The 12,946-nt window shown below is 43.6% G+C and overlaps 1 long non-coding RNA gene across 1 annotated transcript; it reads left to right on the top strand.

Annotated features, from left to right (window-relative positions):
* Positions 1 to 789: 789 nt before the first annotated feature.
* On the top strand, positions 790 to 10,013 carry LOC120041321. The gene is made up of 3 exons (XR_005475875.1): positions 790 to 841; positions 6,766 to 6,894; positions 9,907 to 10,013. It is a non-coding gene; the product is annotated as an uncharacterized LOC120041321 (long non-coding RNA).
* Positions 10,014 to 12,946: the final 2,933 nt, after the last annotated feature.

Raw genomic sequence — 12,946 nt, 5'->3', positions numbered from 1 at the left:
ACTGGTACTCCTTATAGTCTCATTACCACCTCAACTACCTGGTACCCTGCACATTGACTCAGTACTGGTACTCCTTATAGTCTCATTATTACCTCAACTACCTGGTACCCCTGCACATTGACTCAGTACTGGTACTCCTTATAGTCTCATTATTACCTCAACTACCTGGTACCCTGCACATTGACTCAGTACTGGTACTCCTTATAGTCTCATTACCACCTCAACTACCTGGTACCCCTGCACATTGACTCAGTACTGGTACTCCTTATAGTCTCATTATTACCTCAACTACCTGGTACCCCTGCACATTGACTCAGTACTGGTACTCCTTATAGTCTCATTATTACCTCAACTACCTGGTACCCCTGCACATTGACTCAGTACTGGTACTCCTTATAGCCTCATTATTACGGTCGGTCACATTTGAGAGTGAGGCAGATATATAGCTTTTTGCGGGGAAAAACATGATTATTTGTCTCTCTGAAATGAAAACATCAAGTGATTTTTAAACAAATACATGTCTGTCATTGAACAATCCCATGCCTTGATTAGATCGTGGAAAAACACACCAATGTCTTCCAGAAATGCTTTAAACAATACAAGCTAATTTACTAACATTTCTGAAAAGTGATATATAGCTTTTTGGAATGAAACTCTTCTTATGTTTCCCCATCTGAGCTCAGAGTAGATGAGAGATGTAATGTTTGTCTCTGTTTTGTTGAAGACCAATCAAGCGGAAGAGACCAGCCTCCCCTGTACCCAGCTGTGTGTCCATGAAGAGTGACTGGTCTATGGTTCAACCTATATACTTTAGAGAGGGAGACTTTTCTACTGAACAAAGGTAAGAAGAACTCATGGGTCATGGTCAGTGAGTTAAACAACACTGTCTCTAGTCATTTCTCCTCTCCCATTTTCCCATTTATTGTTGTTGTTTTCATAATCCATAGGCTAATCCTTTTGTCCATTTTCATAGTCCTAAAACAATATTAAACAAACACAACATTCCCTCCCTGTGTGTGTGTGTGTGTGTGTGTGTGTGTGTGTGTGTGTGTGTGTGTGTGTGTGTGTGTGTGTGTGTGTGTGTGTGTGTGTGTGTGTGTGTGTGTGTGTGTGTGTGTGTGTGTGTGTGTGTGTGTGTGTGTGTGTGTGTGCACTCCCTGGATGAGGAGATGTAATCTCTGGTCACTTTTACCCCTACCTACATGTACATATTACCTCAATTATAGTTTACATTTACATTTAAGTCATTTAGCAGACGCTCTTATCCAGAGCGACTTACAAATTGGTGCATTCACCTTATGATATCCAGTGGAACAACCACTTTACAATAGTGCATCTAACTCATTTAAGGGGGAGGGGGGGGGTAGGAGGATTACTTTATCCTATCCTAGGTATTCCTTAAAGAGGTGGGGTTTCAGGTGTCTCCGGAAGGTGGTGATTGACTCCGCTGACCTGGCGTCGTGAGGGAGTTTGTTCCACCATTGGGGTGCCAGAGCAGCGAACAGTTTTGACTGGGCTGAGCGGGAACTGTACTTCCTCAGAGGTAGGGAGGCGAGCAGGCCAGAGGTGGATGAACGCAGTGCCCTTGTTTGGGTGTAGGGCCTGATCAGAGCCTGAAGGTACGGAGGTGCCGTTCCCCTCATAGCTCCGTAGGCAAGCACCATGGTCTTGTAGCGGATGCGAGCTTCAACTGGAAGCCAGTGGAGAGAGCGGAGGAGCGGGGTGACGTGAGAGAACTTGGGAAGGTTGAACACCAGACGGGCTGCGGCGTTCTGGATGAGTTGTAGGGGTTTAATGGCACAGGCAGGGAGCCCAGCCAGCAGCGAGTTGCAGTAATCCAGACGGGAGATGACAAGTGCCTGGATTAGGACCTGCGCCGCTTCCTGTGTGAGGCAGGGTCGTACTCTGCGAATGTTGTAGAGCATGAACCTACAGGAACGGGTCACCGCCTTGATGTGAGTTGAGAACGACAGGGTGTTGTCCAGGATCACGCCAAGGTTCTTAGCGCTCTGGGAGGAGGACACAATGGAGTTGTCAACCGTGATGGCGAGATCATGGAACGGGCAGTCCTTCCCCGGGAGGAAGAGCAGCTCCGTCTTGCCGAGGTTCAGCTTGAGGTGGTGATCCGTCATCCACACTGATATGTCTGCCAGACATGCAGAGATGCGATTCGCCACCTGGTTATCAGAGGGGGGAAAGGAGAAGATTAATTGTGTGTCGTCTGCATAGCAATGATAGGAGAGGCCATGTGAGGATATGACAGAGCCAAGTGACTTGGTGTATAGCGAGAATAGGAGAGGGCCTAGAACAGAGCCCTGGGGGACACCAGTGGTGAGAGCACGTGGTGCGGAGACAGATTCTCGCCACGCCACCTGGTAGGAGCGACCTGTCAGGTAGGACGCAATCCAAGCGTGGGCCGCGCCGGAGATGCCCAGCTCGGAGAGGGTGGAGAGGAGGATCTGATGGTTCACAGTATCAAAGGCAGCCGATAGGTCTAGAAGGATGAGAGCAGAGGAGAGAGAGTTAGCTTTAGCAGTGCGGAGCGCCTCCGTGACACAGAGAAGAGCAGTCTCAGTTGAATGACTAGTCTTGAAACCTGACTGATTTGGATCAAGAAGGTCATTCTGAGAGAGATAGCAGGAGAGCTGGCCAAGGACGGCACGTTCAAAAGTTTTGGAGAGAAAAGAAAGAAGGGATACTGGTCTGTAGTTGTTGACATCGGAGGGATCGAGTGTAGGTTTTTTCAGAAGGGGTGCAACTCTCGCTCTCTTGAAGACGGAAGGGACGTAGCCAGCGGTCAAGGATGAGTTGATGAGCGAGGTGAGGTAAGGGAGAAGGTCTCCGGAAATGGTCTGGAGAAGAGAGGAGGGGATAGGGTCAAGCGGGCAGGTTGTTGGGCGGCCGGCCGTCACAAGACGCGAGATTTCATCTGGAGAGAGAGGGGAGAAAGAGGTCAAAGCACAGGGTAGGGCAGTGTGAGCAGAACCAGCGGTGTCGTTTGACTTAGCAAACGAGGATCGGATGTCATCGACCTTCTTTTCAAAATGGTTGACGAAGTCATCCGCAGAGAGGGAGGAGGGGGGAGGAGGGGGAGGAGGATTCAGGAGGGAGGAGAAGGTGGCAAAGAGCTTCCTAGGGTTAGAGGCAGATGCTTGGAATTTAGAGTGGTAGAAAGTGGCTTTAGCAGCAGAGACAGAAGAGGAGAATGTAGAGAGGAGGGAGTGAAAGGATGCCAGGTCCGCAGGGAGGCGAGTTTTCCTCCATTTCCGCTCGGCTGCCCGGAGCCCTGTTCTGTGAGCTCGCAGTGAGTCGTCGAGCCACGGAGCAGGAGGGGAGGACCGAGCCGGCCTGGAGGATAGGGGACATAGAGAGTCAAAGGATGCAGAAAGGGAGGAGAGGAGGGTTGAGGAGGCAGAATCAGGAGATAGGTTGGAGAAGGTTTGAGCAGAGGGAAGAGATGATAGGATGGAAGAGGAGAGAGTAGCGGGGGAGAGAGAGCGAAGGTTGGGACGGCGCGATACCATCCGAGTAGGGGCAGTGTGGGAAGTGTTAGATGAGAGCGAGAGGGAAAAGGATACAAGGTAGTGGTCGGAGACTTGGAGGGGAGTTGCAGTGAGATTAGTGGAAGAACAGCATCTAGTAAAGATGAGGTCAAGCGTATTGCCTGCCTTGTGAGTAGGGGGGGAAGGTGAGAGGGTGAGGTCAAAAGAGGAGAGGAGTGGAAAGAAGGAGGCAGAGAGGAATGAGTCAAAGGTAGACGTGGGGAGGTTAAAGTCACCCAGAACTGTGAGAGGTGAGCCATCCTCAGGAAAGGAACTTATCAGGGCGTCAAGCTCATTGATGAACTCTCCAAGGGAACCTGGAGGGCGATAAATGATAAGGATGTTAAGCTTGAAAGGGCTGGTAACTGTGACAGCATGGAATTCAAAGGAGGCGATAGACAGATGGGTCAGGGGAGAAAGAGAGAATGTCCACTTGGGAGAGATGAGGATCCCAGTGCCACCGCCCCGCTGACCAGAAGCTCTCGGGGTGTGCGAGAACACGTGGGCAGACGAGGCGAGAGCAGTAGGAGTAGCAGTGTTGTCAGTGGTAATCCATGTTTCCGTCAGTGCCAAGAAGTCGAGGGACTGGAGGGACGCATAGGCTGAGATGAACTCTGCCTTGTTGGCCGCAGATCGGCAGTTCCAGAGGCTGCCGGAGACCTGGAACTCCACGTGGGTCGTGCGCGCTGGAACCACCAGGTTAGAATGGCAGCGGCCACGCGGTGTGAAGCGTTTGTATGGTCTGTGCAGAGAGGAGAGAAGAGGGATAGACAGACACATAGTTGACAGGCTACAGAAGAGGCTACGCTAATGCAAAGGAGATTAGAATGACAAGTGGACTACACGTCTCGAATGTTCAGGAAGTTAAGCTTACGTTGCAAAAATAAAATAAAATCTTATTGACTAAAATGATATAGTACTGCTGGCGGTGAAGTAGGCTGGCTAGCAGTGGCTGCGTTGTTGACTTTGTTTGAACGTGTAGCTGGCTAGGTAACCTCTAACTGGCTAGGTAACCTCGACAATTTCTCAAAACTAAACAATTATCTTGGATACAAGGACAGCAAAGACAACTATGTAGCTAGCTACAATGTGTAATGTGAGTTTCTACAGTGCTGCTATTCGGTAGAAGTTGGCTAGCTAGCAGTGTTAGCTAGCAGTGTTGACTAGGTAGGAGACGGCAGCGCAGCGCGGCGGACGAAAATAGCTGGCTAGTTAACCGAATAATTACTCTAACCAACTCAAAGCTACACAATTATCTTAGATACAAAGATAGCAAAGACAACTATGTAGCTAACACTACACTAATCATACTCATTATAGTCTCATTATTACCTCAACTACCTGGTACCCTGCACATTGACTCAGTACTGGTACTCCTTATAGTCTCATTATTACCTCAACTACCTGGTACCCTGCACATTGACTCAGTACTGGTACTCCTTATAGTCTCATTATTACCTCAACTACCTGGTACCCCTGCACATTGACTCAGTACTGGTACTCCTCATAGTCTCATTATTACCTCAACTACCTGGTACCCTGCACATTGACTCAGTACTGGTACTCCTTATAATCTCATTATTACCTCAACTACCTGGTACCCTGCACATTGACTCAGTACTGGTACTCCTTATAGTCTCATTATTACCTCAACTACCTGGTACCCCTGCACATTGACTCAGTACTGGTACTCCTTATAGTCTCATTATTACCTCAACTACCTGGTACCCCTGCACATTGACTCAGTACTGGTACTCCTTATAGTCTCATTATTACCTCAACTACCTGGTACCCTGCACATTGACTCAGTACTGGTACTCCTTATAATCTCATTATTACCTCAACTACCTGGTACCCTGCACATTGACTCAGTACTGGTACTCCTTATAGTCTCATTATTACCTCAACTACCTGGTACCCTGCACATTGACTCAGTACTGGTACTCCTTATAGTCTCATTATTACCTTAACTACCTGGTACCCCTGCACATTGACTCAGTACTGGTACTCCTTATAGCTTCATTATTACCTCAACTACCTGGTACCCTGCACATTGACTCAGTACTGGTACTCCTTATAGTCTCATTATTGTTGTTTTATTGTGTTACTGTTTGACTGGTACTGTATATATGGACATATTGTTGTTTTATTGTGTTACTGTTTGACTGGTACTGTATATATAGACATATTGATGATGTGTTACTGTTTGACTGGTACTGTATATATAGACATATTGTTGTTTTGTTGTGTTACTGTTTGACTGGTACTGTATATATAGACATAGTGTTGTTTTATTGTGTTACTGTTTGACTGGTACTGTATATATATGGACATATTGATGTTGTGTTACTGTTTGACTGGTACTGTATATATGGACATATTGATGTTTTATTGTGTTACTGTTTGACTGGTACTGTATATATAGACATATTGTTGTTTTATTGTGTACTGTTTGACTGGTACTGTATATATAGACATATTGATGTTTTATTGTGTTACTGTTTGACTGGTACTGTATATATAGACATATTGATGTTTTATTGTGTTACTGTTTGACTGGTACTGTATATATATAGACATATTGATGTTGTGTTACTATTTGACTGGTACTGTATATATAGACATATTGTTGTTTTATTGTGTTACTGTTTGACTGGTACTGTATATATAGACATATTGTTGTTTTATTGTGTTACTGTTTGACTGGTACTGTATATATAGACATATTGATGTTTTATTGTGTTACTGTTTGACTGGTACTGTATATATATAGACATATTATAAAGTATGTGACTCAATAGGCTCTTAAGGATTAAAGTGGAACTGAGATTAAGTGAATCTGGAGGGCTGTGTGACGACTCAATATTAGGAGGGTGTTAATGTTTTTTACACTTATTTTGTTTGTTGCTTTATATAATGTATGTTATCTATTGATATATAATGGCCTACATTTTAATGCTTTACGTAATGTATATAATCTATTGATATATAATGTATATAATCTATTGATATATAATGTTGATATATTTTAATGTTTTTTGTAATGTATCTAATCTATTGATATATAATGTTGATATATTTTAATGCTTTATGTAATGTATATAATCTATTGATATATAATGTTGATATATTTTAATGCTTTATGTAATGTATATAATCTATTGATATATAATGTTGATATATTTTATGATGTAGTTTCAAGGTGATTCATTATGTTTTCCAGAATCTCCAACCAAACTCAGTCTCTCCAGAGATCAGTCTCTCCAGTACCCAGTCATCTGTCCATGAAGAGTGACTTCTCTATGGAACGTCCCATTTATTTTAGTGATGGATCAGGGACCTTTGACCCCAGGTAAGTTACTGGTCAGAATTGATGATATTACTGTTGAAGAGGAGAATCTTCAAGATCTGAAACCAGATGTATTTTGTGTATCTGAGTATATGCTGTACAGCAGTGGTCACCAACCTTTTCTGAGTCTAGATCACTTTCGCAGTCAAATAGCTGAGATTTGCTCCTCAGATAGTTTTTTTACATTAACCCACACAAACAGTTTTGAAGGAATGAGGTTTGGGCAGTAGGCCTAATACATTATCACAGCATATTGGCTATGTGATTGGCCTGCCAATGTAACGGATGTGAAATGGCTAGCTAGTTAGCGGGTACGCGCTAGTAGCGTTTCAATCAGTTACGTCACTTGCTCTGAAACCTAGATGTAGGGTTTCCCCTTGCTCTGCAAGGGCCGCGGCTTTTGTGGAGCGATGGGTAACGATGCTTCGTGGGCGACTGTTGTTGATGTGTGCAGAAGGTCCCTGGTTCGCGCCCGTGTCGGGGCGAGGGGACGGTTTAAAGTTATACTGTTACACCAATATTGTTATTAATGAGATCATATTATATTTTAAAACTCTAGCTTTGATAACAAAATAGATCAGTTGGTTTAGCACTTGTGAGACAATGCGGAACATTAATTGAAATAATTTGCTTTTTTATTTTACTGGACTGATGGTACCTGCATCTGAAGGTCATCGAGGTCAAATCACGACGTCAGTGATATTCAGATCGAAAAGTCGGAGCTCTAGAAATATACCTGAGTTTCCAACTTGGAATTCTGAGTTGGATGACCGTTCAAAACTATTTTTCCCAACCGCCTCTCACGGTCCCTGATCTCTCCTTTCTTTCCTCCGGTGAGACTGACCAGAGAGGGGGGACATTGTCTTTCACCTGATGGTGAAACTTGAGGCGCACCGTATCTGCCTCATGCACACATTCATGTTGTTCCTATGACCAGAGAAAGTTAAATATTCCTTAATATTAAAATCGACACGACGAGCTGCTAATAATAATAAAACGCAGGGCTACTCATCCATTGCAGCTGCAGCACGAGCAAAAGTACGGAGAAGTGCGTTTTGTAAAAGAGTTTAATATAAACAGTAACAGTGCTGAATATAAACTTAAACATGAACTCACTCATAAAAACAGCAGCTCTTTGCTGTATTCGTTGACAGTCTCTCTGGGGTCATGGTTTTAAAAGTTATTAAATCTTACGTAGGCTAGTAGCCTATTAAACCTGGCTGTGACCAGGGTCATGGAAGCTCTGTAGCCACGGTGATTTGAGCTATCCGAACAGTAGGTTCAACATACCGGCAACAGCCCAACACAATTTTTAAAAAGGAGCACAAGCCTTTATAGTTGGTTGGCTTTTCTACAGAAATATTTGGTGATCGACTAGGAATGCCTTGAAGATTGACCGGTTGGCGACCACTGCTGTAAAGCATCTGCTTCTACTTTGTTGTTTATGTCATATATTTGAAGATACTGAGTGTACAAAACATTATGAACACCTGCTTTTTCCACGACATAGATTGACAAGGTGAATCCAGGTGAAAGCAATGATCCTTTATTGATGTCACTTGTTAAATACACTTCAGTCGGTGTAGATGAAGGGGAGGAGACGGGTTTAATAGGGATGCACCGATATGACATTTTTGGCCGATACCCATATCCGATATTTTCCTTGCCAAACAACCCGATATCTGATATTTTCCTTGCCAAACAACCCGATATCTGATATTTTCCTTGCCAAACAACCCGATATCTGATATTTTCCTTGCCAAACAACCCGATATCCGATATTTTCCTTGCCAAACAACCCGATATCCAGTATTTTTCTTGCCAAACAACCCGATATCTGATATTTTTCTTGCCAAACAACCCGATATCTGATATTTTCCTTGCCAAACAACCCGATATCTGATATTTTCCTTGCCAAACAACTCAATATCTGATATTTTCCTTGCCAAACAACCCGATATCTGATATTTTCCTTGCCAAACAACCCGATATCTGATATTTTCCTTGCCAAACAACCCGATATCTGATATTTTCCTTGCCAAACAACTCGATATCTGATATTTTCCTTGCCAAACAACCCGATATCTGATATTTTCCTTGCCAAACAACCCGATATCTGATATTTTCCTTGCCAAACAACCCGATATCCGATATTTTCCTTGCCAAACAACTCGATATCTGATATTTTCCTTGCCAAACAACCCGATATCTGATATTTTCCTTGCCAAACAACCCGATATCTGATATTTTCCTTGCCAAACAACCCGATATCTGATATTTTCCTTGCCAAACAACCCGATATCTGATATTTTCCTTGCCAAACAACCCGATATCCGATATTTTCCTTGCCAAACAACTCGATATCCGATATTTTCCTTGCCAAACAACTCGATATCTGATATTTTCTTTGGCAAACAACCCGATACCGATATCCAATTTTTTCTTTGCCAAACAACCCGATACCGATTACCGATACTTAAAATTTTAGCAGCCTTCTAAGCATTCTAGTACAGTTAAATAGTTGAAACACACACACACACACTGACCGAAAAGTTATTTTGTTGGCGTTTACGTATGTCCCCATTACCATTAAAACATATTTATTTTATTAACTTGCTGCCAGGCTCACCGATTTGTGTCAAGAACTGCAACGCTGCTGGGTTTTTCATGCTCAACAGTTTCCTGTGTGTCTCAAGAATGGTCCACCACCCAAAGGACATCCAGACTACTTGACAACTGTGGGAATCATAGGAGTCAACATGGGTCAGCATCTCTGTGGAACGCTTTCAACACCTTGAAGAGTCAATGCCTTGATGAGTTGAGGCTGTTTTGAGGGCAAAAAGGGAGGGACACTCAATATTAGGAGGGTGTTCTTAATGTTTTGTACACTCAGTGTATGTTTGTTGCTTTCTGTAATGACATATATGTTAATGCTTTATATAATGTATTTTATCTATTGATATATAATGTTGTTATATTTTATAATGTAGTTACATGATGATTCATGTTTTTCAGAATCTCCAACCAAACTCAGTCTCTCCAGAGATCAGTCTCTCCAGTACCCAGTCATCTGTCCATGAAGAGTGACTTCTCTATGGAACGTCCCATTTATTTTAGTGATGGATCAGCGACCTTTGACCCCAGGTAAGTTACTGGTCAGAATTGATGATATTACTTTTGTAGGGTAGAATTTTCAAGATCTGAAACCAGATGTATTTTGTGTATCTGAGTATATGCTGTAAAGCATCTGCTTATCATTTGTTGTTTATGTCATATATTTTACGACACTGAGTCTACAAAACATTATGAACACCTGCTTTTTCCATAACGTAGATTGACAAGGTGAATCCAATCAAATTTTATCACTCACATTCGCCGAATTCAGCAGGTGTAAAACTTACAGTGAAATGCTTTCCTACAAGCCCCTAACCAACAATGTAGTTAAAAAAAGTATGAATAAGAATAAGAGATAAAAGTCATGAGCAGCAGTAAAAATAACAATTGCGAGGTTATATACAAGGGGGTACCGGTACAGAGTCAATGTGGAGACTATATACAGGGGGGTACCGGTACAGAGTCAATGTGCGGGGGCACCGGTTAGTCGAGGTAATATGTACATGTAGGTAGAGTTATTAAAGTGACCATGCGTAGATAATAACAGAGCGTAGCAGCGGCGTATGGGGGGGGGGGCAATGCGAATAGTCTGTGTAGCCATTTGATTAGATGTTCAGGAGTCTTATGGCTTGGGGGGTAGAAGCTGTTTAGAAGCCTCTTGGACCTAGACTTGGCGCTCCGGTACCGCTAACCGTGCAGTAGCAGAGAGAACAGTCTATGACTACGGTGGCTGGAGTCTTTGACAATTTTTAGGGCCTTCCTCTGACACCGCCTGGTATAGAGGTCCTGGATGGCAGGAAGCTTGGCCCCAGTGTTGTACTGGGCCGTTCGCACTACCCTCTGTAGTGCCTTGCAGTTGGAGGCCGAGCAGTTGCCTTACCATGCAGTGATGCCACAAGTCAGAATGCTCTCGATGGTGCAGCTGTTGAACCTTTTGAGGATCTGAGGAGCCATGCCAAATCTTTTCAGTCTCCTGAGGGGGAATATGTTTTGTGCCATTTTCACGACTGTGTTATTGTGCTTGGACCATGTTAGTTTGTTGGTGATGCGGACGCCAAGGAACTTGAAGCTCTCAACCTGCTCCACTACTGCCCGTCGATGAGAATGGGGGTGTGCTTGGTCCTCCTTTTCCTGTTGTCCACAATCATCCCCTTTGTCTTGATCATGTTGAGGGAGAGGTTGTTGTCCTGGGACCACACGGCCAGGTCTCTGACTTCCTCCCTATAGGCTGTCTCGTCGTTGTCGGTGATCAGGCCTACCACTGTTGTGTCATCAGCAAACTTAATGATGGTGTTGGATGAACAGGGAGTACAGGAGGGGACTGTTCACGCACCCCTGAGGGGCCCCTGTGTTGAGGATCAGCATGGCGGATGTGTTGTTACCTACCCTTACCACCTGGGGGCGGCCTGTTAGGAAGTCCAGGATCCAGTTGTAGAGGGAGGTGTTTAGTCCCAGGGTCCTTAGCTTAGTAATGCTTAGTGATGCTTAGTGATGAGCTTTGAGGGCACTATGGTGTTGAACGCTGAGCTGTAGTCAATGAATAGCATTCTCACATAGGTGTTCCTTTTGTCCAGGTGGGAAAGGGCAGTGTGGAGTGCAATAGAGATTGCATCAACTGTGGATCTGTTGGGGCGGTATGCTAATTGGAGTGGGTCTAGGGTTTCTGGGATAATGGTGTTGATGTGAGCCATGACCAGCTTTTCAAAGCACTTCATGGCTACAGATGTGAGTGTTACGGGTCTGTAGTCATTTAGGCAGGTTACCTTGGTGATCTTGGGCACAGGCACTATGGTGGTCTGCTTAAAATATGTTGATATTACAGACTCAGACAGGGAGAGGTTGAAAATGTCAGTGAAGACACTTGCCAGTTGGTCAGCGCATGCTCGCAGTACACGTCCTGGTAATCCGTCTGGCCCTGCGGCTTTGTGAATGTTGAACTGTTTAAATGTCTTACATCGGCTGCGGAGAGCGTCATCACACAGTCGTCCGGAAGAGTTGGTGCTCTCGTGCATGTTTCCAGCGAGCATAGAAGTAATTTAGCTTGTCTGGTAGGCTCGTGTCATTGGGCAGCTCTCGGCTGTGCTCCCTTTGTAGTCTGTAATGGTTTGCAAGCCCTGCCACATCCGACAAGCGTCGGAGCCGGTGTAGTTTGATTCGATCTCAGTCCTTTATTGATGCTTTGCCTGTTTGATGGTTCGTCGGAGGGCATAGAGGGAGTTCTTATAGGCTTCCGGGTTAGAGTCCCTCTCCTTGAAACATGAAAAGCTATGATCCCTTGTTGATGTCACTTGTTAAATCCACTTCAATCAGTGCCAGGCGCACAGATTTGTGTTAAGAACTGCAACGCTGCTGGGTTTTTCACACTTAACAGTTTTCCATGTGTCTCAAGAATGGTCCACCACCCAAAGGACATCCAGACTACTTGACACAACTGTGGGAATCATAGGAGTCAACATGGGTCAGCATCTCTGTGGAACGCTTTCAACACCTTGAAGAGTCAATGCCTTGACGAGTTGAGGCTGTTTTGAGGGCAAAAAGGGAGGGGACACTCAATATTAGGAGGGTGTTCTTAATGTTTTGTACACTCAGTGTATGTTTGTTGCTTTCTGTAATGACATATATTTTAATGCTTTAAGTAATGTATGTAATCTATTGATATATAATGTAGATATATTTTAATGCTTTAAGTAATGTATGTAATCTATTGATATATAATGTTGATATATTTTAATGCTTTATGTAATGTATGTAATCTATTGATATATAATGTTGATATATTTTAATGCTTTAAGTAATGTATGTAATCTATTGATATATAATGTTGATATATATTAATGCTTTATGTAATGTATGTAATCTATTAATATATAATGTTAATATATTTTAATGCTTTATATAATGTATTTTATCTATTGATATATAATGTTGATATATTTTAATG

Source organism: Salvelinus namaycush, unplaced genomic scaffold (genome assembly GCF_016432855.1).
Source record: "Salvelinus namaycush isolate Seneca unplaced genomic scaffold, SaNama_1.0 Scaffold44, whole genome shotgun sequence".
NCBI lineage: Eukaryota > Metazoa > Chordata > Actinopteri > Salmoniformes > Salmonidae > Salvelinus > Salvelinus namaycush.
Note: the sequence above shows the minus strand (reverse complement) of the source record. Positions and strands in the feature narration are given on the sequence as shown.